Raw genomic sequence first — 27,065 nt, 5'->3', positions numbered from 1 at the left:
ATGGACATGAGTTTGAGTAAGCTCCGGGAGTTGGTGATGGACAGGAAAGCCTGGCCTGCTGCAGTCCTTGGGGTTGCAAAGAGTTGGACACGACTGAGTGACTGAACTGAATAACTGATTCCCTTTGCTGTATACCTGAAAGTAGCAAAACATTGTAAATCAACTATACTCCAATAAAAAAGAATTTTTTTTTAATGTTTGCTGTTAAGAAAAAAAAGAGCAAATTGTGAAAAGGCACGACATATGCAGGGACCTTTGTATTTGGGACTGGAACACACATTGTGGGAACAAAACTAAGAGAGGGAGGAGGGAAGTGGGACGAAGGAAGAAAAGAGTGGAAGGAAGGTGACTGGAGAGGTTGAGTCCAGATGGTCAAAATCTTGAAAGTCGTCCTGAGTTTGGTCTTTAAACTGTATACTCAGGGTTGCCACCTCAAATGCCTCTAGAAGCCGGCCCAAAAGAATGAAGTAGGTGTGGTATAAGAAAATCAACTGCCAGAAATAGAATCCAGGTTCTTAATGTTTGAACTGTGGGTACAAGTAGCTAATCCACAATGGAGAAAGTAATGAGAGACAGCCACTCCAGTACTATTGCCTAGAAAATCCCATGGATGGAGGAGCCTGGTAGGCTGCAGTCCGTGGGGTCGCTAAGGGTCAGACACGACTGAGCGACTTCACTTTCACTTTTCACTTTCACACATTGGAGAAGGAAATGTCAACCCACTCCAGTGTTCTTGCCTGGAGAATCCCAGGGAAGGGGGAGCCTGGTGGGCTTCCGTCTATGGGGTCACACAGAGTTGGACACGACTGAAGTGACTTAGTAGCAGCAGCAGCAGCAACTACATTTTATATTCAAAGGAGATCTTGAAAAAGATATAATTAGTTAAGAATAGTTTGTTATTTTTGAAACTAGAAATCTGATACCTTTTCTTCTGCACTGTCAGCTCTGATCTTAAGGTCAGTTCAGCCTTGACTCCTTCAGCTTTTTATACTATTTCGTTATTCTGTTTCACAATGAAACTTCACTCATGAGATTGTAGAGAAAATTCCAGTGATTTAGTGTCATCACGGTTGGTTTTCAGAATTATACCTCACTGACTTCCTTTGTAGGTCTTTTAAAAAATTAATTAATTTTATTTTATTTTTGGCTGTGCTGGGTCTTCGTTGCTACACATGGGCTTTTTCCAGTTCTCCTGGGTGGACTTATTACCGCAGTGTCAGTTGTGGAGCACAGGCTTGGCTGCTTGCAGCACGTGGGTTTTTCCTGGACCAGGGCTTGAACGCATATCCTCTGCACTGGCAGGTGGATGCTTAGTCCTTCTCTGTAGCTCTTTATTCGTGTATCAGTATTGAGAAAGGTGGACTGAATAATGTTAGTTCATTTTAATAAAGTCTGAAAATAGAGAACCTTAAAAAAAAAAAAAAAGATCTACTAACTGAAACAAATGGAGACTATTGACTGTCTTATGAATAACACTCATGATTATTGACTAGTACTGGATCAATTTGGCCTCAAAGCCCAGTTGATCACACTGTATTCTTCTAGCTGTATTGGCCTTTTACTTCTCCACAGAGGCACAGATTATAGTCAGTTTGGCATTCATTTTTAATTTTATGAAGAGTGTTTCAAATTAAAACCTCCTATCAGATCACTCTCTCTCCTTTGAGACATTAATGTGGTCCTTATATAATTAAGCCATCCACCATTCAAGGTGATTAACAACTTCCAGAATAGGAATTTGAGATTGAAAACACTGTTCCCAATTGCTATCCTTCAGCCTGAAGGATTAGGGAATTACAGCCCCTCATTTCTGATTCATCTTTTATCAAAATGCTGAAAGATAAAATCTTCCTTATTTCTCAGTTCCATTCCTTTTTCCTTACTTGTGTGCTTAGTAAGATAATTTGTTCTCAAGACCTGAAGAATTATGTCTCGTTTTTTCCTAAAGGTTGAAAGATATCAGAGTAGGTAGTCAGATTTTATATCCCTCAGGCTGACTTTCTGGGTTCATCCATTTTGAAAAGAATCTTTTTCAAGTGGTTAGTGAGTAATTTTAATATAAAAGTATTCCCCTTTCACAATTGAAAAAAAGTTTTCTTTCTTTTCTACAGTCTCACTTTTCAGAGGAGAGCACGTTTCATCTTAACTGTTCTTCATTTGTCTGCTAGCTACCCGATGTAAATTTCAATTGGACGTTTTTACTGTGTATATAGTTTTTATGTGGTGAGAAATTTGCCTTATTTATACTATCTCCTACCTCCTTTTCTCCTCTTATTCTCTAGTTTTGTTATAGTATTAGTTCTGTTAGGGGTTATTTTCATAACATAATATTTTAAAATTTTGAGTTCATCAACATCAGATTATGTTTCTTGACTTTCATTATATGAGATAACATCTCTTCCTCTGTTTGTTCTGCTTTTAATTTTACATTTTAGTTATTTTTGGACAATAATCCTGGGGCAAAAGGGGCAAATGATATTCTTTGCAGTGTCTGGGCATTTGTATGGGAAGTGTGGGTACGTACATGCTTGCTCAGTTGTGTCCAACTCTTTGAGACCCCATGTACTGTAGTCTACCAGGCTTCTCTGTCCATGGGATTTCCCAGGCAAGAATACTGTAATGGGTTGCCATTTCCTCTTCCAGGCGATCTTCTTCACCCAGGGATTGTGGGAAGGGACCAAATGGCCCAGGTGTTACTTAGGCCTTCTTTTAATTTGCTGCTGCTTTTCCTGTTGCTATTCTCTGTCCAGGTTTGGGGCATCTCCCAGTCTTTGCTGATAAAACTGGCTCCTGCTTCTATTGCAACTCTTTCTCATTGTTTTGTTTGGGTCTCTTCCACTGTGGTGTATTTATCAGTGTAATCTCATTTGCTATCTGTCTTCCAGAAATTTATCAAAATTTGGTCTCCTTTCTCAATGGGTTTATACTCTTTACTGTTCCATCAGTGGAAATTTGGAAGGGAAGAGTAGAGATTAAGCACATGAGCTCAGTCTGCTCTCTTGAGCTGGGAGATCTAAAAGGGATATTTGTTTTTCATTTATCTTACGTTGTCCTTGACTATTTTATGGTGCTTTTTACTATTCAGAGTGCTTTTACATAATCTACTAAATCCTCATAACAACCTTTGATGTAGGTGGGACACATATTATTCTGGCTTTACAAATTTGGAAACTGAGATTAGAGAGGTTAAGTACGGGATTTACCAAGGTCACTTGCCTAAGTTAGTTGCAGAACTGGGATCAAGATTACAGCCTGAATCTTGCAAGTCATAGTGCAGCTAGTTTGATTTTTATTGTACTGTTTTTCATTGGGTACTGGGTTATTAGTGTTCTCGAATTTTTAGTCCTCCCCCATCTCTCCCTTCCTTTTTCCTTCCATGACCTTTGCCAAATCTCAGCTCTTAATCTCTGTTTTCTGGTAGTGTCTCTCTTTTTTTCTTATGATTGTTAGATGATTGGGCTTTTCTTACTATTTTGGGGGAGAAAACTAGGGTTCTCATGTAGTTTTGTTTTTCTGTGGATTAATATGTCTGTGCATATGTAGCTGCTCTTCACCCATTAAATGGCAGTCCAGCTATTTTTTTTAGTCAATCTTTTTCACTTAACTTTCCATTCTTCCTGAAAATCAGTCATGAAACTAGACAGAAGAACTGTTTTGCATTGGCTGGTATTATTGGTGACAGCCTGTAAAGGCTAAATATAGGTAAGTTTGATGGTGTCAGTGTGATTGGTTTCTTTAGAGTAAATTAGACATGCATTCTGAATATAGCACTTACTGAATCATATATATCTACTGTTTGTCAAACTTATTTACTAGGTAAAAGTCAGCCTGCAACTTATCTTCAGGAAGAGTATTTGTGTCCCACACTTCAGTACTGTTTGAAGCTTTATTTACCTAGAGATCTTGGAGATAGATGAGAGGGAACTTGTGATTTATGTGATGCTATATGGGCTTCCCTGGTGGCTCAGAGGTTAACGCGTCTGCCTCCAATGCGGGAGACCCGGGTTCGATCCCTGGGTCGGGAAGATCCCCTGGAGAAGGAAATGGTAACCCACTCCAGTATTCTTGCCTGGAGAATCCCATGGATGGAGAAGCCTGGTAGGCTACAGTCCACGGGGTCGCAAAGAGTCGGACACGACTGAGCGACAGAACAGAACAGGTAACTTTCTTATAGAATAGACTAGGGTTTGTGCCAGAGAGAGACCTTTTTCTGGAAGGAATACACGAGTGCGCGTGCACACTCACAGTAACTTCAGTGGGGTTATCTTTACATCCAGGTTTGTTGAGTTGTACAAATACAGGTTGCACAGTTTATAAAATACTATGTGAATGGTGCCTTCTAGACTTGTGCCAAAAGACTGATCTAATTTAAGAACTCGTCGAGTATAATTTAAAGGAATCATTTTAAGCTTGGGAATCTTTGTTCAACTTTGGTTCTGACTCACTATGACGTCTTTTGTCTTACTTTTTGATTACATAAAGTTAAAAAAAATTCCATTTTATCTACTGCCAACTTATCTCACAAAGAAGATATTAGGACTGTTATATTGAAAAAATTATTGTCGAATTCTTTGGAGAATTCTTTGGAGAAATAAGTCACACTTATGACTATAGTGTGTAGCAGCTGTAGATGATAAGTATTACCAGATTCCCTGCTTATAATTCATAAGTATAAAAACACTTATAGTTAAGTTGTGAAGTTTGAAAATGAACTTTACATGCTTGTTGCATAGCCATACTGGTTTATTTTTAAGTTGTGCTTAGACTTGTGGTACATTTGTTTTTTCAGAGTAATTTTGTTATTTGGGTTCATGACATATACTACTCGCTTGTTTGAAATATTACTGTTCTGACAAAAAAATTTTAATCCTGAATTTTCTAATGTGTAACTCCAAATATAAAGCTACTTTTTAACTTCTCAAGAGAATGTTGATCTTTAGTTTTTAACTTAAAATTTTTGACTCTGTCTGAAGTAGAGTAATTGAACTGTGTGGAAGCAGGAAACATGTGCACACCATTGATACCTTTCTTGCTTATAAGAAAATGATTTAGATGTAGATATTGTGAAATCTTTATTTAGAGGGGAAATATATGAATCTAGTATAACCCTGTGCTGTTTGTTTTTAAATTGATTTTAGAGGCTATTAATATGAAAAGTTAAAATAGGAAAAGATGACAAGGTTTACAACTTTTCTGATCTTTTTTGTATTAACTTTTTTCTGCCACATTTAAATGTCTTTTTTATATTTCCTGTGTAAGTTGTATTTGTAATCTGTAATTTCTACAGATTTCTGAAAAATGTATTTTAAAAAGCTCATTTATTTCCATTTATTATCTCATTTTCCTGTTTCCCCTAGTGCCTGGCTTTACACATAGTTACTTAATAAGCGTTTGCACTGTACAGAAATGAAGTTTTTACTGTGGGATTGAAACTAGCCCTGTAAGAAAACAATTTACCACACTGGATGTGTAGCCCCAGCTATTGTTTAGTCTCAGGGTGGACCCTTCTGATTTTTTACTTTAAGGACTTTTTAAGTCCCTGTTTGTTCCTAACAGGTGACTGGCTTTGCTTCACCCAGGTTGTGTGGTTGTAGCACTGAACAGGATGTTGGATGCTGAGATTAAAGAATGAAATACTTCTGTTTAGCACTCGGCTCCACTTGAAAATTAAGTGCGTAGAGCTTTAAAAAAGTGATTCTTAAAGTAAGGCAAAACTTTGCCCTCTCCCCCTACTAAACCTGTAGCATCTGGCGGTAGAAAAAAGTATAGTGGGACTTATTGGCACCATGGTGCATAGCACTGAAGAATTCCATATTGTGACAACACATCAAAATAAATTGCTGTCAACAGACCAAAACACCAAGTGCTGTGATTCTGTCTGACGTGTGAAGATTCAGACAGGCTGTCTTGACAAGTTGTGGTGGAGCACCTGCATTTGACAGAAGACAGTGATATAAATCTGATTTGCCTGATATGAAGCACCTAGATATAGTTAATGCTGGTGACAGTAAGTCTGCATTAAATTTCTAAGACATGAGTCTGTTTTTATTTTGTCTCTATTATGTCCCATTATTTTTTGGTCACATTTTGATACTCACTTGGTTCCTATTTGTGTTCATAGTTTGGCTTTGAAATATAATTGTGAATAATAAACTTTGAGAAACGTAACAAATTAAGTTTTGTCAGCCTTTTTTTTTTTTTTGTAGTATTGCAGAAGGCAGTAAATACCACTGCAGTTGCTCAAAGCAAAACAAAAGCAATGAAATTTTATTTTATACTGATCATAAAAGTAATCATAGTTGGAGTTGTATTAATTTTGTATCTTACCCCCAAAATATTGAAAACAGTGGGTCAAAAGACTTGAGCTACTGTTAATCTTCTCTCAAGCTGTATTTGACTTTAAAAAGCCTCTAGAAGAGGTAAAATCATTGAATAGGTGATTAATTTTTACCTTTCATTACCAATAAATGATAACTTTTTATAGTACCAGCATATATCGCAGTTCATTTAAGAATGTGTAAAACATATCACAGCTCTGGAATTTAATTGTAGAACTTCTGTTTCAATTCTTCATGTCACCGCAAATACCTCATTCTGACAATGGTAAGCTAGTATGAAATACATAGAGATAGAAATTTCAATTATATTTTTCTAATTGCATCTTAAAATTTCTAAGAGGTATTAACAACAGGTTCCTTTAGAGTGAACCCTTTTAAAAGCAAAGGATTCCTGTGGATGGTTTAGATTATATAATTTCTGAAAATTTAGGGCAAGTTTTAAAAAAAAAAAGGAAATGAAGACAAGGCAATGTAATTCTTTTCACTCTTTTATAATAACTTATTTGTTTGTAGCATTCATGGTAAGGTGTATTATCCAGATACAGAAATCTGTTTTTTTTCCCCCCAGTTTCAAAGATACTACTATTTCATATTGATTTTTATCTCATTTGGAGATTAGTTTCCAAGTATAACCAATTGTTGCTCTGTGATGTGAAAGAAACATACAGAAAGAATTCAGTAATTCACCAGAGTTGAGAAATTTTGAAAATAGCACTGTCCACTATATAGTATTTAAAGGCATAAATTATTATTTTTTAAAATTACCATTCATTCTTGACTCTATTGTTATTTTATCCCTTAAAGGCTGCTAATGAGAAATAGAGCCTCATTATGATTTTAAGGATGAGAGAGGAAGGCTTTTAATTAATGATATGTAAATGGTCTTGAATTGATTATGTTAGAATATCAAGAGAGATGGGTAGAAGCTGTGGTGTAATATATTTTAATTAAGAATTAATTAAAAATGATGGCAATTTCATAAAGCCTCACAGAAAATAGTAGAATTTACTTTCTGTCAGGAGTAAATTAGCCTGTGATTAAATAAAGGGCTTGCATTAATAGTGGAGTTATTTTTAAACTGTGTTGTGAAGAATTATGTAATTTTTCCTAAATAAATAAAATTAAAATTTAATATTTAAAGGTCGGTTTTAAACAGTGGCAGAAAACTAACATGCTTGTGAACCTAATGTTCTTTTGTTAGAAAAATTCTGTGAAAATATTTTTAACTCCAGCATATACACTGTGTAGCTTTAATAAAAGAATGGACTTTATCCTATTGCCTGATGAGTGGTGGGATAAGGAGTGTGCTTGCAAGCAGCCTTGAGAGTGTTTTTTTTTTCTTTAGGGCTGTTGTGTAGAAGATCTGAAAAAATCCTTTATTTTGTTGATCATTGACGATTATTTTTAAAGGAGTTACTCTTTTGTTGTTGTTATTCTGCCGAGTTTAAAAACATTTCTTGCCTACATGTGATTTTTCATTGTAAATAATACTTCTGCTGAAGGGGAGAGCACCTCTTTAGAAACTCTAAAATGTATATATATTTCTTCATGTTGAAACTTTATATTTCCCTGAGCATGATTTATATTCTAATAGGTGACATTTTTATAAATAAATATTTTGGTAGTTTAGAGAAGGTTTTAAAAGTTGGGTTGTAATATGACCACAGTAGAAGAAAAGCTGTATAATCTAATAAATGTATGTATTTCATTACTATTTTCCTGTGTATTCATACAGGGTATCATCTCAGTGTTGTAGCTGCTTATATTGGATTATTGGTTAAAAACTCCACATAATATATTGTGACATCTTCAGCCTTAATTCAGTACTTCATACTTATGAAACACACATTAATCAGTAGTTGAATTTGAAGATTTAATAGATCATTCATTTCAGCAGTTGTACTTTTGTGGGTTTTGTTGTTGTTGTTGTTTTTTGCTAAAGTAAAGCTAGTCACTCAGTCGTGTTCACTCTTTGCGACCCTGTGGACTGTGGCCCACCATGCTTTTCTGTCCATGGATTTCTCCACGCGAAAATACTGGAGTGGGTAGCCATTCCCTTCTCCAGGGGATCTTTCCAACCCAGGGATTGAACCTGGGTCTCCTACATTACAGGTAGACTCTTTATCTTCTGAGCCACCAGGGAAAACCCTGTTTTTGCTGCTGCTGCTGCTAAGTCACTTCAGTCGTGTCCGATTCTGTGTGACCCCATAGACGGAAGCCCACCAGGCTCCCCCGTCCCTGGGATTCTCCAGGCAAGAACACTGGAGTGGGTTGCCATTTCCTTCTCCAATGTGTGAAAGTGAACAGTGAAAGTGTGAATTTTTCTTTGTCAGTAACTACTACCATTCATTGCCTCGCTGCCTATGTTTGAATCTTTTATGTGAAAGTTCAGAGTACAGTCATGTTTTGTGAGGCCACTGTGATGTTTTAAACTCAGAAATACAGTTGTGAGGGACTTCCCTGCTGGTCAAGTGGCTAAGACTGTTCTTCTTATGCAGGGGGCTCAGGTTACATTCCTGGTCAGGGAACTAGGTCCCACATGTTGCAACTAAAGATCCCACAGGCTGCAACTAAAGTGAAAATGTTAGTTGCTCAGTCATGTCTGACTCTTTGTGACTCCATGGGTTGTGCCTTGCCAGGCTCCTCTGTCCATGGGATTTCCCAGACAAGAAGACTGGAGTGGGTAGCCATTCTCTTCTCCAGGAGATCTTTCCAACCTGGGGATCGAACCCAGGTCTCCTGCATTGTGGGCAGATTCTTTACCATCTGAGCCACCAGGGAAGCACTGCTGCAACTAAGGGCAGGTGCAAATAAATAAGTAAAGGTACTTTTTAAAGAAGAAACACAGTTGTGAGCAAGAGGGGAGGGGGTAAACACGCCTTGGTTCCCCTGCTAATGATTACCTTTGCTGCTGGTTACTGACATTTCCTAATTTGTCCTAGTCACTGGAGTATATGAAAATATATACATTATTTAAAAAGTTTGCATAACCCTGTGTATATACTTACATTCACCTATAATGCTTCTTAGAAAATGTTTTTTATGTATCTCTGTGTTATGGTGTGCCATTGCTTTCATCTTAATGCTTATTTTAAGTTGCAAAGACAGTTTTAAAAAGATGAAACTTATTAACATGTATAATGTTAATATGGCCCTTTTTAAAGGGAGATCATTCTTTTGATGATAGTTTTAAAGAATTTTTTTTGCTTTAGATTTGGGAACAGATTTTTTTTTTTGACCATGCCACCAGCGTGTGGGATCCTAGTTCCCTAACCAGGTATCAAAACCCCGGCCCCTGCATTGGAATCCCAGAATCTTCAGCAAAAGAACTCAAGTTATACACATGTAGACATTCTTTTTAAAAATATTCTTTTCCATTAGAGTTGATCACAGAATATATAGTTCCTTGTGCTATACAGTTGGACCTTGTTTTTTGGGAACAATTTGACATGTCATGTGATTTCTAAGAAAGTTTTACGAGACTAAATAATCCATTAGCACCTTGATGAAGTTTTTGTGGTAGCTACTTTGACTCAGTCTTTTCTTTTTTTTTTTTTTAAGGAAAAATTTAAGAGATACAGTATGGTTTTATTTTGGAGTTTAGAAGGTAGAAAAGAAGGGTTAAGGGAATGAAAGAAGGCTAAAGGGTTGAAGAGTTTTTATAAAATCAATGCCAGGTATTTGGTTTCTGTATACTATTAAGTATCATTATTTTTCTTCATACTTTACTATTACTATTATTATTTTTCTTTGAAATTCATGTTTGTTTTTATCTTTATAAATAAAAGTTCAAACATAAAGAAGTGACCTTAGAATGAAAGCAGGTAAGATTTTGGTTGGCTTTGTGGAAGAGCTCCTTGACCACTAGTGTGAAAAGTAAGTCCTCAGTTTGTGATTCTCAGTCTAGATATGCCTGCAGTCAGGGATCTGATCAGAAACTTGCTCAAAGGCCCTTTAGTTCTGTTATTCAGTGTGCCTGTATTGATCCTATGTTTGAAAGGAAGGTATAGCTTTAATTTCATGAGAATGAAATATCCTAATTAATTTGTTGTGTGACTCGAAACAAAAACTCTAGTAGACTCTATGGTATATTTAGGGACTCAGGCATTTCTACTTTGTAAGGAAAGCCACCAGGTCTAGAAAGAAAATACATAGATCTATTAAAATATAATTTAAATCAGAATATGTTGAATATATGATGAGTTAAATTTTTACTAATAATTAGGTTTTTTGTTTTTTGCTTTTGTTGTTTGTTTGTTTTTAATACTCTTTGGTTACTAGAGAATGGGAGACAATTAAATTCCTAAGAATCTAGATCTCAGCATGCTATCAGTAGTTCCAGTGATTGTAGTATAACAATGACAGCTACCATTTATTGAGGACTTATTGTTTGCCATGCCGGATGAGCAGTTCTTTACTTGCGTTAGTTCATTTCATGCTCATATGAGCTCTAAGATATAGGTCACTGGCTCTCTTTATGTTTTCAAGATCTTTTTCTGTGCTGTATAGAATTATTGAGAACCGTAGAGATCTTTTGGTTATGTAGATTATATCTATCAATAATCACCATACTAGAGATTTTTAAAAGTTATTAGTTTATTTTAAAATAACAGTAATAAACTAATTGCGTTTTGATATTTTAAAAATTAAAAATCCATGGTTTTCAAAAGAAAAAATTAGTTAAAAGAGTGGCGTTGTTTTGCATTTTTTTTGCAAATCTTTTCAGTGTCTGACTTCAGCAGCTGGATTCTCATATCTGCTTTGCATCAGTCTGTTGTGATATCATACTTCATGTGGCCCCCTAATACACTTCATTGGGTGCTCGTGAGCACATGAGAGTATAAAGGGCAATAGTCATATTTTGAAAATAGTTTTGACCTGGCTGGAACCATGAGGATACCTTAGGGGCCCGAGCGTACCTGGGCTATACTTTGAAAACCACTGATTTAAGAGGTATAATCAGTCAGTTCAGTCACTCAGTCGTGTCCGACTCTTTGCGACCCCATAGACTGCAGCATGCCAGGCTTCCCTGTCCATCACTGGCTCCCAGAACTTGCTCAAACTCATGTCTATCGAGTTGGTGATGCCAGAAAGTATTATAATTTTTTACAAATAAACATCACTGCTTACTTCTGATGTTATAGCTAATAAATATCCATTTTTCTTTGTTTTTTTTGCTCTCAGCTTTGACACTTAAAGGATCAATCCATAATTGTAATATCACTAAGTTCAATGTAGTAGCTTCCTTTATTTTAGATTCTAATTTGGAGTCTTCACTAGAATATTCTGGAAACCTATTTAATTTTGCATTAGGAGACACTTTTTTAATGTTAACTGTGGGGGACAGATTTCAACCAGTTCAGTTCAACATAGTATCTTTTGAATGCGAAAGGCAGTACACATATTCCTATCCACAGGCAAGAATTTCTCTGAGGTATATAACTAGAAATGAAAATGTTGGGTTATTGTGTATGTATGTCTTTGACTTTACTTGAGGTTGCTGGATTGCTTTCTGAAATGGTTATACCAATTTACACTGCCACCAGCAATAAGACCGTGCATAGTTTAGTTCTGGAATTATGCACTTAGTTTTCAAAATCAGAAACTAAATTCACTTAGGACCTTAGTCTATTGTGTCTTTATGTGTTGGATATAGATACCAGTAGTTTTTAAGTTGGACTTTTGGATATAGTCATTTTTTGCTTTTTTTGGAATTACTGGTTTGTTGTCGAGAGGAATTCTGCTGAGGAATTCTTTTGAGTTATTAGTAAACTGACAAGAAAAACACAAAAGTCATTCAGTTAAATATACTTGCATCCATATTTTCTTTAGGCAGCAATATTTTTGACTTGCCAGATGTGATATATGCAATTGCACTGCCTAGACAAAGTTTCCATATTTTATAGTAATTAATGGTTTATGTAGAAATTCTTCGACTGTATTTTTGTTTGTCGAACATAATTTATTAGAAATCAAAACCATAGTATTTAGGATAGGACCAAAATTAAGGTTAAGTTGCGGCTTTTTGCTGTGCATGTCACAATAAAAATCTGTCATAACAGAACCCTATAAAAGGGGAGATGGGAATAAATACTTTACAGCTCTTCTGCTATCTGGCACCATTCTTTAATGTATTCTAAGACTGTAATAAAATTTTACTGGTTGATCATTTAAATGCAAGGTTAGAAATAAATTTGATGATCCATCTGGAAAAATAAGATTGGTCAGTTTTTAAAACTACTCTTGACCTTTCAATTAACATATCAAGTTATAGTAGACCAAACAAACCTGCTTCAGGCTGTAGTTAAACAGCTTATTTGTAAAAGAAAGTTATTGAACACAAGGTTCTCTCACAGATTAAAAGTTTTGTAATGTATTTAGAATGTTCAATTTATTTAATTTATTAGGAAATCAAAAGGAACATAGAGTTCTAAACATCATTCTGACAGATCTGTTTGCTTTTACTTCCATTAAAAGTATTTTAAAACCTTTGATTTGATACCGAAAATCAGTAATATAAGTCACCTTCTTTGTTCTAGGGTAAACAGAACGCAAGCTTTCTGCAGTTCCCTTGATCAATGAGAAAATGCCTTATAGCAAAACCACATGGAGAGAATGTAGCTGTAGGTGATCCCCTGAGAGTTTTTTGATTGGAGCAGAGAGTTTGGTATTGAAAGAAGAGGGAGACAGACAGGTTATTTGAAAATATTCCCATTAGACCAAATGCTTATGCTGGAGCTATGCTACAACATTTTTCATGCAGAAAGTGCAACTTTATCAATTTTAAAGGTTAAAGGCTATTCATTGCATGATTGTAATAATGTCTTTCTACTTTGGAATTTTTGTATACCTCTGCACTCCATTAACCAGTTGCCCAGAAATTTCATTTATTCACAGGCTGCTTGTCAGTCCTTCTAGGATTTTATTTTGGAAATACATTGTTAGAAAATTTATCATTTAGTTCTTAAAGTCAGTGCAAATGAAATACATTTTCTTCAGCTAGTATACACTTGTCAAGTTTATAGCTAGCAAAAGGTGAGATAAGCTTGATAATTTGATAACCAATTATTGATATATGTACCATGTTAATTATTATCTTAGGAATTCTAGTATCACTAGATGAACAATCTTAACATTTACTTTGCCGATCAGTTTAATGTACAAATTAAACTTTGTACATACTCATTTTGGTGCAATTTAGTTAAAATACTCATGGTATAACATGAATATGTGCTTAATTTTGAATATCTCAGCAGTTTGCCTTGAAGTTTTCATTCAGCCAAACTGTTAGGATGCTTGAGATTTCAACCTCCCTTTCCTTAAATTTAAAAAACAAGCAACTAAGTAGAAATATTTTAGTGTTTTTCTGAAAGAGGAGAAGCAAAAGTAATTGTTTTAAGAAGATTCTAATTGAAGAATTAAAGTGCCATGGTCTTGGGAAGATTGGCTTGGTCCTGATACTGCTCTGTGGCAGTGGAGCCCCAGATGCCTGGCCAAGCATCCCTTACCGACATCTGGAACCAGTTGCAATACATCACTGTCAAAACTGCTCTCTATACGTATCTGCATTTACACATTAGTTACCCACGCAGCACTCATCAAAAAAGCTGAACAATCTTGACATGGTGTCCCTTGTGGAACTGCAAAGGTGAACCGAAGTTGGGAGGCAGTGTCTCGCGTCACTGTCTGCTGAGCTCTTACAACAGGAAGCCTGATTAAAAGTGAAAGGAAAAATTTCTCAGTTGCCTCAGCTCTGTAGACCTCAGTATAATTTTTTATTTACAAAAGGGATTTTTTTTGTGTTATATAAAGCAGATGTATTATGAGCACCAAGCTGATTTTATTTGTTTAGAAATGGGAAAACTATTTTCAGCTTCTAGTTGAAAAAAAGATTGCTTTGTATGTTTCTTAGATTTACTATTAGCTGTATAATTTCTTTTATGTATCATTTTAGAGAAAATTTAAATTAAAAAAACAGAACCATAAATTATAGATAAAATATTCATAACACTGTGTCACTTTAATTGAATAACAGTATAAAATTTGAAACAGTTGACCTTTGCTCTTGTATTGGTGATAGCAATGTTTGTACTTATTCATTTTCAAAAAGCTGAATAATAGAAAAGGGAAAATAGTTATTTGTAGATGTTTGGTATTGTATATTTAAATGTGATTTTGAAAAAGAAATAAAAATTTTGACAAAAAGTAAATATTGGCCCTTTACATTAAGAACTATTCAGGAGTCTTTGCAACCACATCTCCTACAGTAATATTATTACTAATAGTTATGATAATGGCTGACATTTACTGGACTTTTTTTAATGTACTAGAAGCAGTCTTTCCACTTTATATGGATTATCTCATTCAAACTTAATAAATGGGGGTACTATTTCTCCCATTTGATGGAAGGAGAATCATGCTAAAGGAAATTAAATGACTCACCCAAATCCACACAATTAAGTGGTGGACCTAGATTCAGCCTCCTAGCAGTCTGATTTTAGAGTTCACACTAGTTTCTTTTTTTTTTTTGTCTCTTTGTTTCTTATTTATTGATTTGTATGTTTTATTGTTATTATAAAAATTTTCAAATATACTGAAAAGCAGAGAGCACAGGGAACTAACTCTTCTATAAAACCATCAACTAGACTTAACTGCCATCAGTATCTTATTCTTGTTTCATATGTCCTCCCACAACTTTACTTCCTGCTAGAGTATTTTAAAGTTAACTCCAGATACCATATCACTTCTCCTGAAATACCTAAGTTTGTTTTTAAAAAATATGTTTCTTCCTTATAAAAACTACAGTGCCACTATCACACCTCACAAAATTACCAAGAAGTTATTCAATTAATAAGACTTTCTTAATGTCATCTAATATCTGTTTAGGTTTCCTGATTGTCCAACTTGTCTTTTTTACAGTTGGGTTGTTTGGATCAGGATCCAAAAATGTTCATTCACTATATTTGATTGTTATGACTCTTATCTGTCTTTTACACTAGAACAGATATCCCTGCCCCCTCACTGTGGTTTTCCATATACCATTGGCTTTTTTAACAAATCAAATGGAAACCAAATGGTTGTCCTGTAGACTGCCTCACATTCTGGATTGCTGATTCTTTTTCTTTTTTAAAAAATTGAATAGTGGATTACTGAATTTGCACCTGATGTGAAGAGCTGATTCATTGGATAAGATCCTAATGCTGGCAAAGATTGAGGGCAAGAGAAGGGGACAACAGAGGATGAGATGGTTGGATGGCATCACTGACTCAATAGATGTGAGTTTTTGAGCAAACCTTGGGAGGTAGTGAAGGGGAAGGAAACTCGGCATGCTGCAGTTCATGGGGTCACCGAGTCGGATATGACTTAGTGACTGAACAACAACAACAGAGGGATTAAAATGATAATTTCCAGTTATGTTTTTCCTTTTTCATTTATTAGCCAGAACTCTGTCAGAGAGCTTTATTTGATCCACTAGGGCTGTTTGGTTTCCCTGAAATACAGTTCAGGCGGTATGAAATGCTTAATTCTTTCCCTTTACTGATCAGTTTCCAGCATAAGGAGGTAGTGCCTTAAAATCCTCCAGTGGAGTATAAGTTTTCACTTGTTTCTTTCTTTTGCTCTGTCTTTCTTTTAGTAGTTATTATGAAGTCCTGGCTTTGTGTATGTGCAGTGTGTTTTAATCAGTTGCATTATACTTTTTAATGCTGAAACTGCTCCACGTTTGTCCTACACGAGCTCCTTCTGTGTCCTTTTGACAAGATTTTTTTTTTTACAACTTCTTACTTTCTGGCACAACAAAAATGCCAGGCTCACCTTGTATAGTCCCTGCATTGGCCCGGGAATCTGCCAGTTCTCCAAAGAGTTGTGATTCTTTTTATTGTGGAATGGTATATCAAGACCACAATATGGGTACTTATTGCTACTGGATTCTTTGCTTTTAGGAAAAGAGTGGAAAAAAAGTGAGTTCTCATTGATAATTCTAATTCAGATTTGTACTTAACTTCTTAACTAGGTTAACTTCTTACGTTCTTTGATCTTGTACTTCTTTATGTTAAATATTAGATTCCTAACAGAATTAACATAATTATTTATTTTCTTTATCTTTTATCTTTAATGGTTTCAAAATAACAATCTAGACTATTGTATGAAGTTAAAGTCCTCTTTGCAGTGTTTTGAGGGGAGGGCCCTCAGATTATATCTCTGTGAAGATGTACAAGCCACTGTGAGATTGGATTGACAGTTACATCATTTAATTAGTCTTCAGTTTTTAAGATTGTTTTCCTCTGTGACTTGGAACCTGAGTGGACTCCTTTCATCTCAGTAGTTGTTCTCAGCCTTCACTTGCCTAGGGTCCCACATGCATTGGTCCTTTTCTCTGGGAGTGATTTTTTTTTTTTTGGTGAGTTGTGGATTCCATGGTTGTTCCTCTGTACTTCTTACCATCGCCATTGCTGTCATTGGATGTTTGGCCACACCTTTCTATATTGTTTTCCCTGTAGGCTCAGACAGTAAAGAATCTGCCTGCAATGCAGGAGACCTGGTTTGATCCATGGATTGAGAAGATCCCCTAGAGAAGGGAATGGCTGCCTACTCCAGTATTCCTGCCTGGAGAATTCCATGGACAGAGGAGTCTGGTGGGCTATGGTCCATGGCATTGCAAAGAGTCAGACACGACTGAGTGACTAACACAGTCTATATTCTAGGGTGTGGGGGACGATTCCTTTTCACCTACTTTTGTTGAGGATGTCATGTGTAGGTTATTCTTCCCTGATTGCTCTGTCTGGTTATGATGTTGAAATTTGGTGAGATTTGAAAAAATACCGACACTGCTATTTTCTTATTTCTGAAAGTTCCAGAATCTGTGTCACCTTAACTACTGTATGATTTTGCCTCTATGATGCTCTAGTATACAGCTTGACTTAGAAAGTTTTCCTTTTAGCTTTATTGTTGGGTGCTAATTGTACTGCAAGGAGATCCAACCAGTCCATTCTAAAGGAGATCAATCCTGGGTGTTCATTGGAAGGACTGATGCTAAAGCTGAAACTGCAATACTTTGGCCACCTCATGCGACGAGTTGACTCACTGGAAAAGAGTCTGATGCTAGGAAAGGTTGGGGGAGGGAGGAGAATGGGATGACAGAGAATGAGATGGCTGGATGGCATCACCGACTCTGTGGACATGAGTTTGAGTGAACTCTGGGAGTTGGTGATGGACATGGAGGCCTGGCGTGCTGTGATTCATGGGGTCGTGGAGAGTCGGACACGATTGAGCGACTGAACTGAACTGAACTGAACTGAATTATTGAGGTATGATTAGGAAGAGGAGTAAACAGAGGGAAGAAATTAATATTTACAGCAGTACTTTCCTGCAATATGCCAAGAATCCTGGTGATGGTGAAAATATTACATTTTCTTGCTGGATCCTTATAATACCACCGTAAATTTGTGTTGTCTTGTTTTTATAGGTTAAAAAATTTAGGATTAGCAAAGTTAAGTAACTTGCCTAATAGTATTTGGCTAGTAAGTGACAATACTGGTTTCAAACTGAGACGTATCTGGCTCCAAGGCCTGTGCCTTCCTATTTACAGCATACTTACTTTCTCAGAACTTTTTGTACAAGGCTTGCATAGGCAGCTTACTTTACCAAAAAGTTTTAGATTGGGGCATAAGAAACAAATCTATCTTGTTTACACTCAGGTTAATGCTCTGAAAACAAGTGTGCTGATTATAGGATATCTGTAAAGAGTCTTCTATTATTTTGTAAAACAGTAGGTTAAAAGGTTGAGAATGATATTTAAAAGGCATCTTGTCTTTGGTTCTTTTTTAAAGATGAAGGTATTAAAGCATGTACTAGTATAAAATGTATGTGACTTTCAGATTCCTATGAAAGTGCCAGAATGGTATTGCATAATGGAACACGGTCCTGCCTGCTTTCTGAGCTCCTCAGCAGTGTTCTGAGTCACCAGGGAAAGCTGGCTTTTGCTGACGTCCTCGCCTGTCGTAGCATTATGCCAGGAAGCAGTGTTAGGCCTACGGAGTAGTGGTTTATGGAGATGTGGCTCCACTTTGCTACAGATGAGGTTTAAGATAGGTATTTTACAGTTCTATATCAGCTTCTACTTTTGGAGTAGAAAAAAATGAAATTGGACTGTCTATGAATAATCTTTTTAGGCAACAGGATGGTTTTAGCACTTCAAGAAAGCGATGTTTTCCTTTCCTTCCTCCCCTTGTTCTTTTCTTCCCATTTTCAAACAGCAGTTGCAGCAAAGTAGTAGTGATATCTCTATTCCTTGGGTGTCAAACATCAGAATTCAGTTTAAATTTTGTTCAGTTTAACTTAACAAAAAAAACCCCTCCATTGAGATATAATTCACATGCCATACAGTTCACCCACTTAAAGTGGATAATTCTGTGTTTTTTAAATCATATTCACAGAATTGTGTACGATCACAATAGTTAATCTAGAAAATTTTCATCACCTCCCTAAAGGAACCTTATACCCGTTTAGTACCAATTCTCCCCTTACCCCCAGCGCTCAGTTCAGTTCAGTTCAGTCGCTCAGTCGTGTCCGACTCTCCGCGACCCCATAAATCACAGCACGCCAGGCCTCCCTGTCCATCACCAACTCCCGGAGTTCACTCAAACTCATGTCCACAGAGTCGGTGATGCCATCCAGCCATCTCATTCTCTGTCGTCCCCTTCTCCTCCCGCCCCCAATCCTTCCCAGCATCAGAGTCTTTTCCAGTGAGTCAACTCGTCGCATGAGGTGGCCAAAGTATTGCAGTTTCAGCTTTAGCATCAGTCCCTCCAATGAACCCCAGCTCTAGGCAACCACTAATCTACTTTCTATCTCTGTCGGTTTGTTTGTTCTTGACATTACAAATCCGTGAAATCATACAATATGGGGTCTTTTGTGATTGACTCAGCATTGTGTTTTCAAGGTTCTTTCATGTTGCAGTATATATCAACATTTCATTTCTTTTTATTGAAGAATAATTTTCCATTGAGTGAGTATTTTATTTATCCACTCATCAATTGATAGAGACTTGGGTTGTTACACTTTTTTTAATGTTATGAATAATGTTAAGAACATTCTCGTACAAGTTTTTGTGTGGGTGTATAGTTTTACTTTTCTTGAATATGTCCCTTGGAGTGGAGTTGCTGCCTCGTGTGGTAAAGTGACTCCATGCTAACCTTCGAGGGACTGCCAAACTTTTTTCCAAAATGGCTACACTATTTTCCCATCTGTGCTCTATAAGGATTCCAATTTCAGTTTAACTTTAAACAGTATCATCAATCAGGTAACTATTGCTTCCTTTGTCTGAACCAGAGATTCTTCTAGATGCTGGGAATACAGCAGTGAACATAGTTGACAATTATGCTGCCCTCAAAGATCACACACTTTGGTGCAGAGGGACAGATAAGAAAAAAATAAGTAGAATAATTTCAGAGCATGCCTAGTGTTGTGAATGTTTGAGAAAGTTTCTGTGAGAGAAGAACATGTATGAACTGAGACTCAGAAATGTAGCTGGAGAGGCAATTACAGAAGCAAAAACTCCAAAAGCATCATCTTCCGATAACTTTTTAAGGTGAGAATGCTGTTGTGGTAGTGGTTAAGACTTTATAATAGACCAATTGTTTTTACTCTTTTTGTGACCTATTTACATCCTCTGCCTGTTTTTATATTAGGCTTATTTTTCTTATTGATTTGTAGCAGTTCTGTGTATTTTGGATTCTAATCCAATAAAACAAGGACAAAGGATATGAAAAAATTAACAGACAAAGCAATAGAAATAACTATTAAACATGCAAACAAAATTGCCAATCCTTACTCAAAATAAGAAAAAATAACTACCATTTAACTAGTGTTTACTGTGTGCTAGGCACAATTCTAGATACTTCATATGTATTAATTCATCTAATTTTCATAAGAACATTTGAAATTGAAGTATTATTGCCCCATATGACTTATAAGGAAGTGGAGTCACAGGGGTTATGTTACTGTCCCATGGTTGCACAGTGAATGTAGAACCAAGTGAGTGAGTGAGCCAGGAGATAGTCCCAGAACCCACATGCTTAACCACTACATTCTGCTGACTTTTAAGAGTCAAAAGAAAGTAAAACTGCATTGAACTACCATTTTTTAAAATTTATCAAATTTATAGAGATCAAAAAGCATACTGTCAGTGTGATGAGAAGGGTGTAGGGACAGACACTCATACAAATTGCTGGTGGAAATTGTTATAACCTTCTTTGGTGGGCAGTATGGCAATATCTATCAAAGTTTTAGTAATATATTACAACATGACTATCACTAACCCTGCTGTATGATATACAGGAAAAGTTGTTAAGAGACTAAATGCTATGAGCTCTCATCACAAGGAGAAAATTTTTTCCTTTTTTTCTCTTTTGTTTTACTGTATTGATATGAAAAGATAGATGTTATCTTGAATCACTGTGAAAATCACATTACAAGATATTTGACTTACATTTATACAGTGATATATGTCAATTATTTCTCAATAACACTAGGAAAATATAACTATAAAAAATAAGTAAATCCCAAAAGGAAAATTTTAATGTACTTAATCCTTTGACCCAGCAGTTGCAATTCTTAGAATTTAGCTTTTTATATATATTTGCAGATAAAAATCTTATATATATATATTTATTTATTCAAGAATACTCAATAGCCCTTGTTAGAATAGTATAAGCTGGGAAATAATCTAAATGTTCATTAGTAGGAAACTCGATAAATTATGTTACCTCATTCAGTATACTATATAATCCATAAAAGAGAATGATGAAGCCCTTTATGCACTAATACAGAAAGTTTCCAAATTATGTTAAATCAGGAAATTAAAGTACAGAACAGTGTGTATATGTATTAATAAAGGAATAAAATGATAGAAATATGTATTTACTTTGTGTATGTATTTAAAATAGTGTGTGTATGTGTATATATACATGTATTATGTAAAAATATCTCCAGGCACGCATGTGAAGCACATGAAGTTTTTTACTTCTGGAGGAGAATAATGTGTTTGCATTCAGGAATAGGAAAACAACTTAAAAATATTGTACCTTTTGTATTTTGAGCTATTTTATCTTTTGTTGTTGTTGTTCAGTTGCTAATTTGTGTCTGACTCTTTGCGACCCCATGGACTGCAGCACACCAGGCTCCTGTTCCAGTATCTTCCCGGAGTTTGCTCAGATTCATGCTCAGTGAGTGGTGATGCTATCTAACAATAGACATTAAAATTAAAATATACTTAAAAAGAAATATAGATGCTAATAATTAAGGTTGATAAAAGGCCATTTTGAATTATTTTGCAGTTGGTTCTTCAGAATAGTGAGGGTGGGTGTCAAGAATATTCGTTCATAGTGTTTGTTTTTTTTTTAAAGTTTCTCCAAAAGATAGCAAATAAAAAATGCACCTGTGTTTGGTGCTGCTGCTGCTTAGTCACTTCAGTCGTGTTCGACTCTGTGTGACCCCATAGATGGAAGCCCACCAGGCTCCTCCGTCCCTGGGATTCTCCAGGCAAGAACACAGGAGCAGGCTGCCATTTCCTTCTCCAATGTGTGAAAGTAAAAAGAGAAAGTGAAGTCGCTCAGTCGTGTCCGACTGCAGCCTACCAGGCTCCTCCATCCATGGGATTTTCTAGGCAAGAGTACTGGAGTGGCTTGCCATTGCCTTCTCCGGTGGTTGGTGCTAGCCTGTTAAAATGGTGGAAACATTCTAATAGCTGAGCCAATACCACGTATGAGTAATTGCTGCAGTAAACTACAAACTGCTTCCCATTTGTAGTGCTCATCCTACAGCTCCTTTATATCATCAGAAACTTCAGACATACTTTGGTAGACAAGAAGATTTGGACTATAAATGAGAAATGATAGGAGGATATATTTTGCAAGAATATAAAAACTCTCCTACCAAATCTCACGGTCTTAGGATATAACCAAGCTATCTACATACATATAATTGTCTGTTTGCTAGTGTTGCACCTTGCTGTTGTTTGTTATTCATGAGATTAAATTGGACTCTGCTAATGTCAAGGGACAAGAATTGATATACATAACACTAGCTCTTTGTTGTTGTTCAGTCACTGAGATTCTTCGGGACCCCATGGACTGCAGCACACCAGGTTTCCCTGTTCTGTAGTATCTCCCAGAGTTTGCTCAAACTGATGTCCATTGAGCAGGTGATACCATCCAACCATCTTATCCTCTGTCACCCCTTTCTCCTGCCTTCAATCTTTCCCAGTATCAGGATCTTTTCCAGTGAGACAGCTTTTTGTATCAAGTGGCCACAGTATTGGAGCTTCAGCTTCAGCATAAGTCCTTTCAGGGTTGATTTCCTTTAGGATTGACTGGTTTGATCTCCTTGTCCAAGGGCCTCTCGAGAGTCTTCTCCAACACCACAACTTGAAAGCATCAGTTCGTTGGCACTGTATCATTTAGACTAGAAGTGTATTGTACTGATAGAAGATGTTATGAAGAGAATAAGGTAGAATTTTGAAGGTAGAAAGGAAATGGATTTTTTTTGGGAGAATGTTAGAGTTTTCAGGGAAATAATCTGTAAGGGATGAAAAATTTTTGCCGATGTAGAAGGAAAAGTTGAAAGCAGCACAATAAGATGGAGGATTTCTTTGGGAGCTTAATACTCATGAGAGAGGAATGGTTTAGAATATGGACTTTGGAGTCAACATGGCTTTGGGTCCCAGTTTCATACTTCTCATCTAGGTTCTCTTGAAGAAGTAACTTTATAACTTCTATGTGTTACTTTTAAAATTTCTCAACTGGTGATAATTCTAGTGCTTAACCTCAGAAAGTGGTTGTGATGATTATATGAAATTAGGCATAAATGCATATAGCCAGGTGCCTTGTGGGCTTCCCTGGTGTCTCCACAGTAAAGCATCCACCCACAATGCAGGAGTCGTGGGTTCAATCCCTGGGTTACGAAGATCCCTTGGTAAAGGAAATGGCAACCCACTACAGTATTCTTGCCTGAGAAATCCCACGGACAGAGGAGCCTGGCGAGCTACAGTCCATGGTGTCGCAAGAGTCAGACACAATTTAGTGACCAAATCACCACCAGCAAGTGTGTTGTACATAGTAGGTGTTCAACTGTTAATGATATGTTTGCGAACCAGTTGAGTCTCATTTTTGTAGGTCTGAAAAATCAAGAAGCAACATGATATATAAAGAGAAATGGACTTAGATTCAGAAAATCTGTCATTTGTACAAGTCTGTAGATAGATTAATATACGTTTTGTATTCAGTTAGAGTAAGATTCAAAAGTAAGGACAGAGAAAGAAATTACTTAATAAAAACAAGAATTTTGTCTTTCCTTTCACCCTTCCCACCCCCTCAACATGTAACTCAATTCATATTTAACTTGAGATTGAATGTGGTAATGAGAGAATACATAGGAGTTCTCGAGATACATTAAATGCTCAAGAAATGCTAATTTTACTCATATAATTCTTTATCTCCCCCTTCCAAAGGATTATGTGGGAAATAACTCTTGAGAAACAGTATTCTTGAAAGTAAAGGGTAAATGGAAAGATTGAGGGTAGAGGCAAGCACTGATTACCAGGTAGTTGTAAACTCTAGTTGTGTTGGATGAACAGTTATAACTTCTTACACAGTAAAAGTTAACAAGATTTAACATGAGCAGACAAGAGAGAAAAGCCAAAGATTTATGGGGAGTTTAAAAGCTTGGAAACCAGAGAACATATTGGTCCTGCTGACTCTAATAGGAGAGTTAGGGAAGATGTTTTCGATGTGTTTAGTTTTTCATGACTGTATAACGTCCAAGTATATACATTGTGTGAACAACAAGAAGGGAAAGTTTGAAGATCGGATAAGAGAAAGGGATAATATTGGCTGGTGATTCTTAAACATTCCAAGATTGTATTTTCAGTGACCTTCCTGTTTATGGAATGGAGATAATGAACTCTTGACACCTAATACATTTATACTCCCTTTTGAAGTATTTTGCTGGTTTAAAATTCTTCGTATAAAGCAAAAGCTTTGGTCGACCAGTGCAGTGTTCTGTTATCCATCTGTCTTGTGATGCTCATTCCTGGGCTACAGGGATCACTTTGGATGGGGGGCTATTCAGATGCCTCCTTGTAAGTGTGGTCGTGGACAGAGGGATTGTTTTTATGCTTTTGTGTTCAGAGGTCTATCCTTTGGCTTTTTATCTTTAATAAAATAGTAAAAATAGAATAGTAAAAATAAATAATTGTAACCTATTATGCTAGTATTTAAAATGTCTTCCAGAAAAATTTTTCTGTAGATAGCAACAACTTTGGAATAAAGGAGGAATTTTTCCAGGATGGAGCTTTCTTTTAAAGCACTGAAAATGTGTCTGTTTTGTTGATGCTACTTAAAGTGCAATTATTTAATAGTCTTCTTCTGATCACATGCAAATAATGCTGTCCTCCTTACACTGGTATTTAACAGTTGTTTATTATAGACCGTATCTAACAATAGGTAGCATCTTTTTTCACGTCTTTTCTGCTTGGCTTTTGTATTATTAGTTACATATGCTTTAGGGGCTTATTAGTGACTCCTAGCACACATTTATCCCTTCAGTTCAGTTCAGTTCAGTTCAGTCGCTCAGTCGTGTCCGACTCTCCGCGACCCCATGAATCACAGCACGCCAGGCCTCCCTGTCCATCACCAACTCCCGGAGTACACTCAAACTCATGTCCACAGAGTCGGTGATGCCATCCAGCCATCTCATTCTCCGTCGTCCCCTTCTCCTCCCGCCCCCAACCTTTCCCAGCATCAGAGTCTTTTCCAGTGAGTCAACTCGTCTCATGAGGTGGCCAAAGTATAGCTAAATCTCCAAGTAAATTTTTCTCCTTTCCTTTAAAGAATGGCCATTTTTCTCTCCTAACTCCTTGATCCTCTTGGTGCATTGACTATAATTTTATAAGTAGTGTATTATATTTTTCTATAAATTTTTTTTATTTGAAAAATGTTAGTTTTAAAATACGCTATATGGCCTTTTGGGAGGTTGTATACATGTATGGGGTGAAAGGCAAAGATTGGAAGTATTTCTATTACAGGGCAGTTTCTTTGTTCTTACTTTTTCTTTTGAATCTCATTCTAATTGAATTGCCACAAAAAGAACATTTTCCAAGGAGTCAAGATAAGGGTTTGAACAGAAATATACTTCCTTTGTGGAATTACTTGCTTGTTGCATTTTAAATTGTTTAGTTTGTTACTGTTAGCTCAGTTCTTACGTAGCATCTAACTATATTCTTATTTAGAAATTATTGCATTATTATATACTGACATTTATTAGGGCCCACCGTATACTAGGGGCTGTGATAAGCTCTTACATGAATCACCTGTGATTTGGTTGATTGTTCCTGTTTTTTTCAGGTGATGAAACTAAGATATGGAAGGTTCAATAAATTTTCCAAGATCACCTAGCTATTAAGTAGTAGAGCTTGGACTTGTTACAAAATTATATCTGCATTCTAAGCCCAAAGCCTTAGATTCTATTAATAAACCATTTGAGTTCAGGAGGGGGAACTTATGTAAACCCAGGGCGAATTCATGTCAATGTATGGCAGAACCAACCAATATAATATTGTAAAATAATTTGCCTCCATTAAAAAATTAATTAATTACAAAAGAAAAAAAAATAAACCATTTGAATGATTAGGTGAATACATATAATTAAATTTATTCTCTTTGTTGAAAATTCAAATGTTTTGTTGCAGTGTTTTTAAAATCAAACTTAGTTGATGCTTAGTTCTGTGGGGATAGGAGAAATGTTGTAGATTATTCTTGTTTCTGTTAATCTAGCACCCCCTAGGTACTGTGTGCCTTGGACTTGTGATATGGTAGGCACCGGAGAAATGCATGGCTGGATTTTTATGTACATAACCATTGCAGCAGGACATTTATAACCACTCTGCTTTTCCTCCTCTTCGCTGTTCATCCCTGGAGTGTTGTCTTACCTCAGTTTGTTCAGTGACAGAGAATAAGGAAAAGAGTGAAGTCTCTGGAGTATAAGTCTACTGTGTACGACTTGTTTTGGTCTTGAGCTAGCAGTGCCTATGGTACACAATGCCGTTCGGTGGGCTGTGTTTCCTGTACTGTAGGCAGACTTGATTGTCCTGGTTACAGAATTAAGAGAGATTAAGTTAATCTCTTAACTGTTTTGGATGTTAGAGTTAACTTTAGAAAAATACTGTAGTAAAATATAACATTGGAGTAAAATATATCATTAAAGCATGGATCATTTTAAGTGGGTGGAAATAGTTTGATGTCAGAGCTTTTGCTTTTTAGTGGAGTTTTTAATGCATTGTTAATAAGAATATAGATGAAAAATTTAAGACAGTATGCCCTGTCTGAAATATGAAATTATTTTATGAGATTCCTAATTCAGAAAGCATGTATTTTCTTATATTGTGTCAAGATCTAATTTTGAAGATATTCATTTTTATCTTTTTTTTTGATGACGTGTCAATTTATCTTCTACCTCAAATGAGAAAGTAACTGACTTCCTTTAGGTAGGGTTAGAGGTATCAGCTGTTTCTTAAAAAAAGTTGCTTCAGTGAGTTTTCTTTATGCTGGCTCTTCTCTTTCAGACCTTCTTATTGAAGCTAAACATCAGTTCAGTTGACAACTTTACTCAATTCTAGGCAACAGTGGCCGTGCTCTGGCCTGCAGAGACAGTGAATCCATTCTGGCTCTGACA

At 36.2% G+C, this 27,065-nt stretch overlaps 1 protein-coding gene and 1 long non-coding RNA gene across 4 annotated transcripts in view; one reads left to right on the top strand and one right to left on the bottom strand.

The window, feature by feature from the left end:
• PBX3 (PBX homeobox 3) overlaps nt 1–27,065 on the top strand; it is a 227,916-nt gene that overhangs the window by 59,500 nt on the left and 141,351 nt on the right. The window lies entirely within an intron of this gene.
• Nucleotides 13,928–27,065, bottom strand: part of LOC148776074 (uncharacterized) — a 61,237-nt gene continuing 48,099 nt past the window's right edge. The window contains exons 2-3 of the long non-coding RNA XR_016038523.1: nt 21,422–21,579; nt 13,928–14,049 (exon numbers count right to left, since the gene is read on the bottom strand). This is a non-coding gene — a long non-coding RNA (uncharacterized LOC148776074). The remainder of the gene's footprint in view (nt 14,050–21,421; nt 21,580–27,065) is intronic.

Source organism: Moschus berezovskii, chromosome 11 (genome assembly GCF_049115385.1).
Source record: "Moschus berezovskii isolate FMDL1 chromosome 11, NW_MosBer_1.0, whole genome shotgun sequence".
Lineage (NCBI taxonomy): Eukaryota > Metazoa > Chordata > Mammalia > Artiodactyla > Moschidae > Moschus > Moschus berezovskii.
This window is presented reverse-complemented; position numbering and strand designations above follow the sequence as displayed.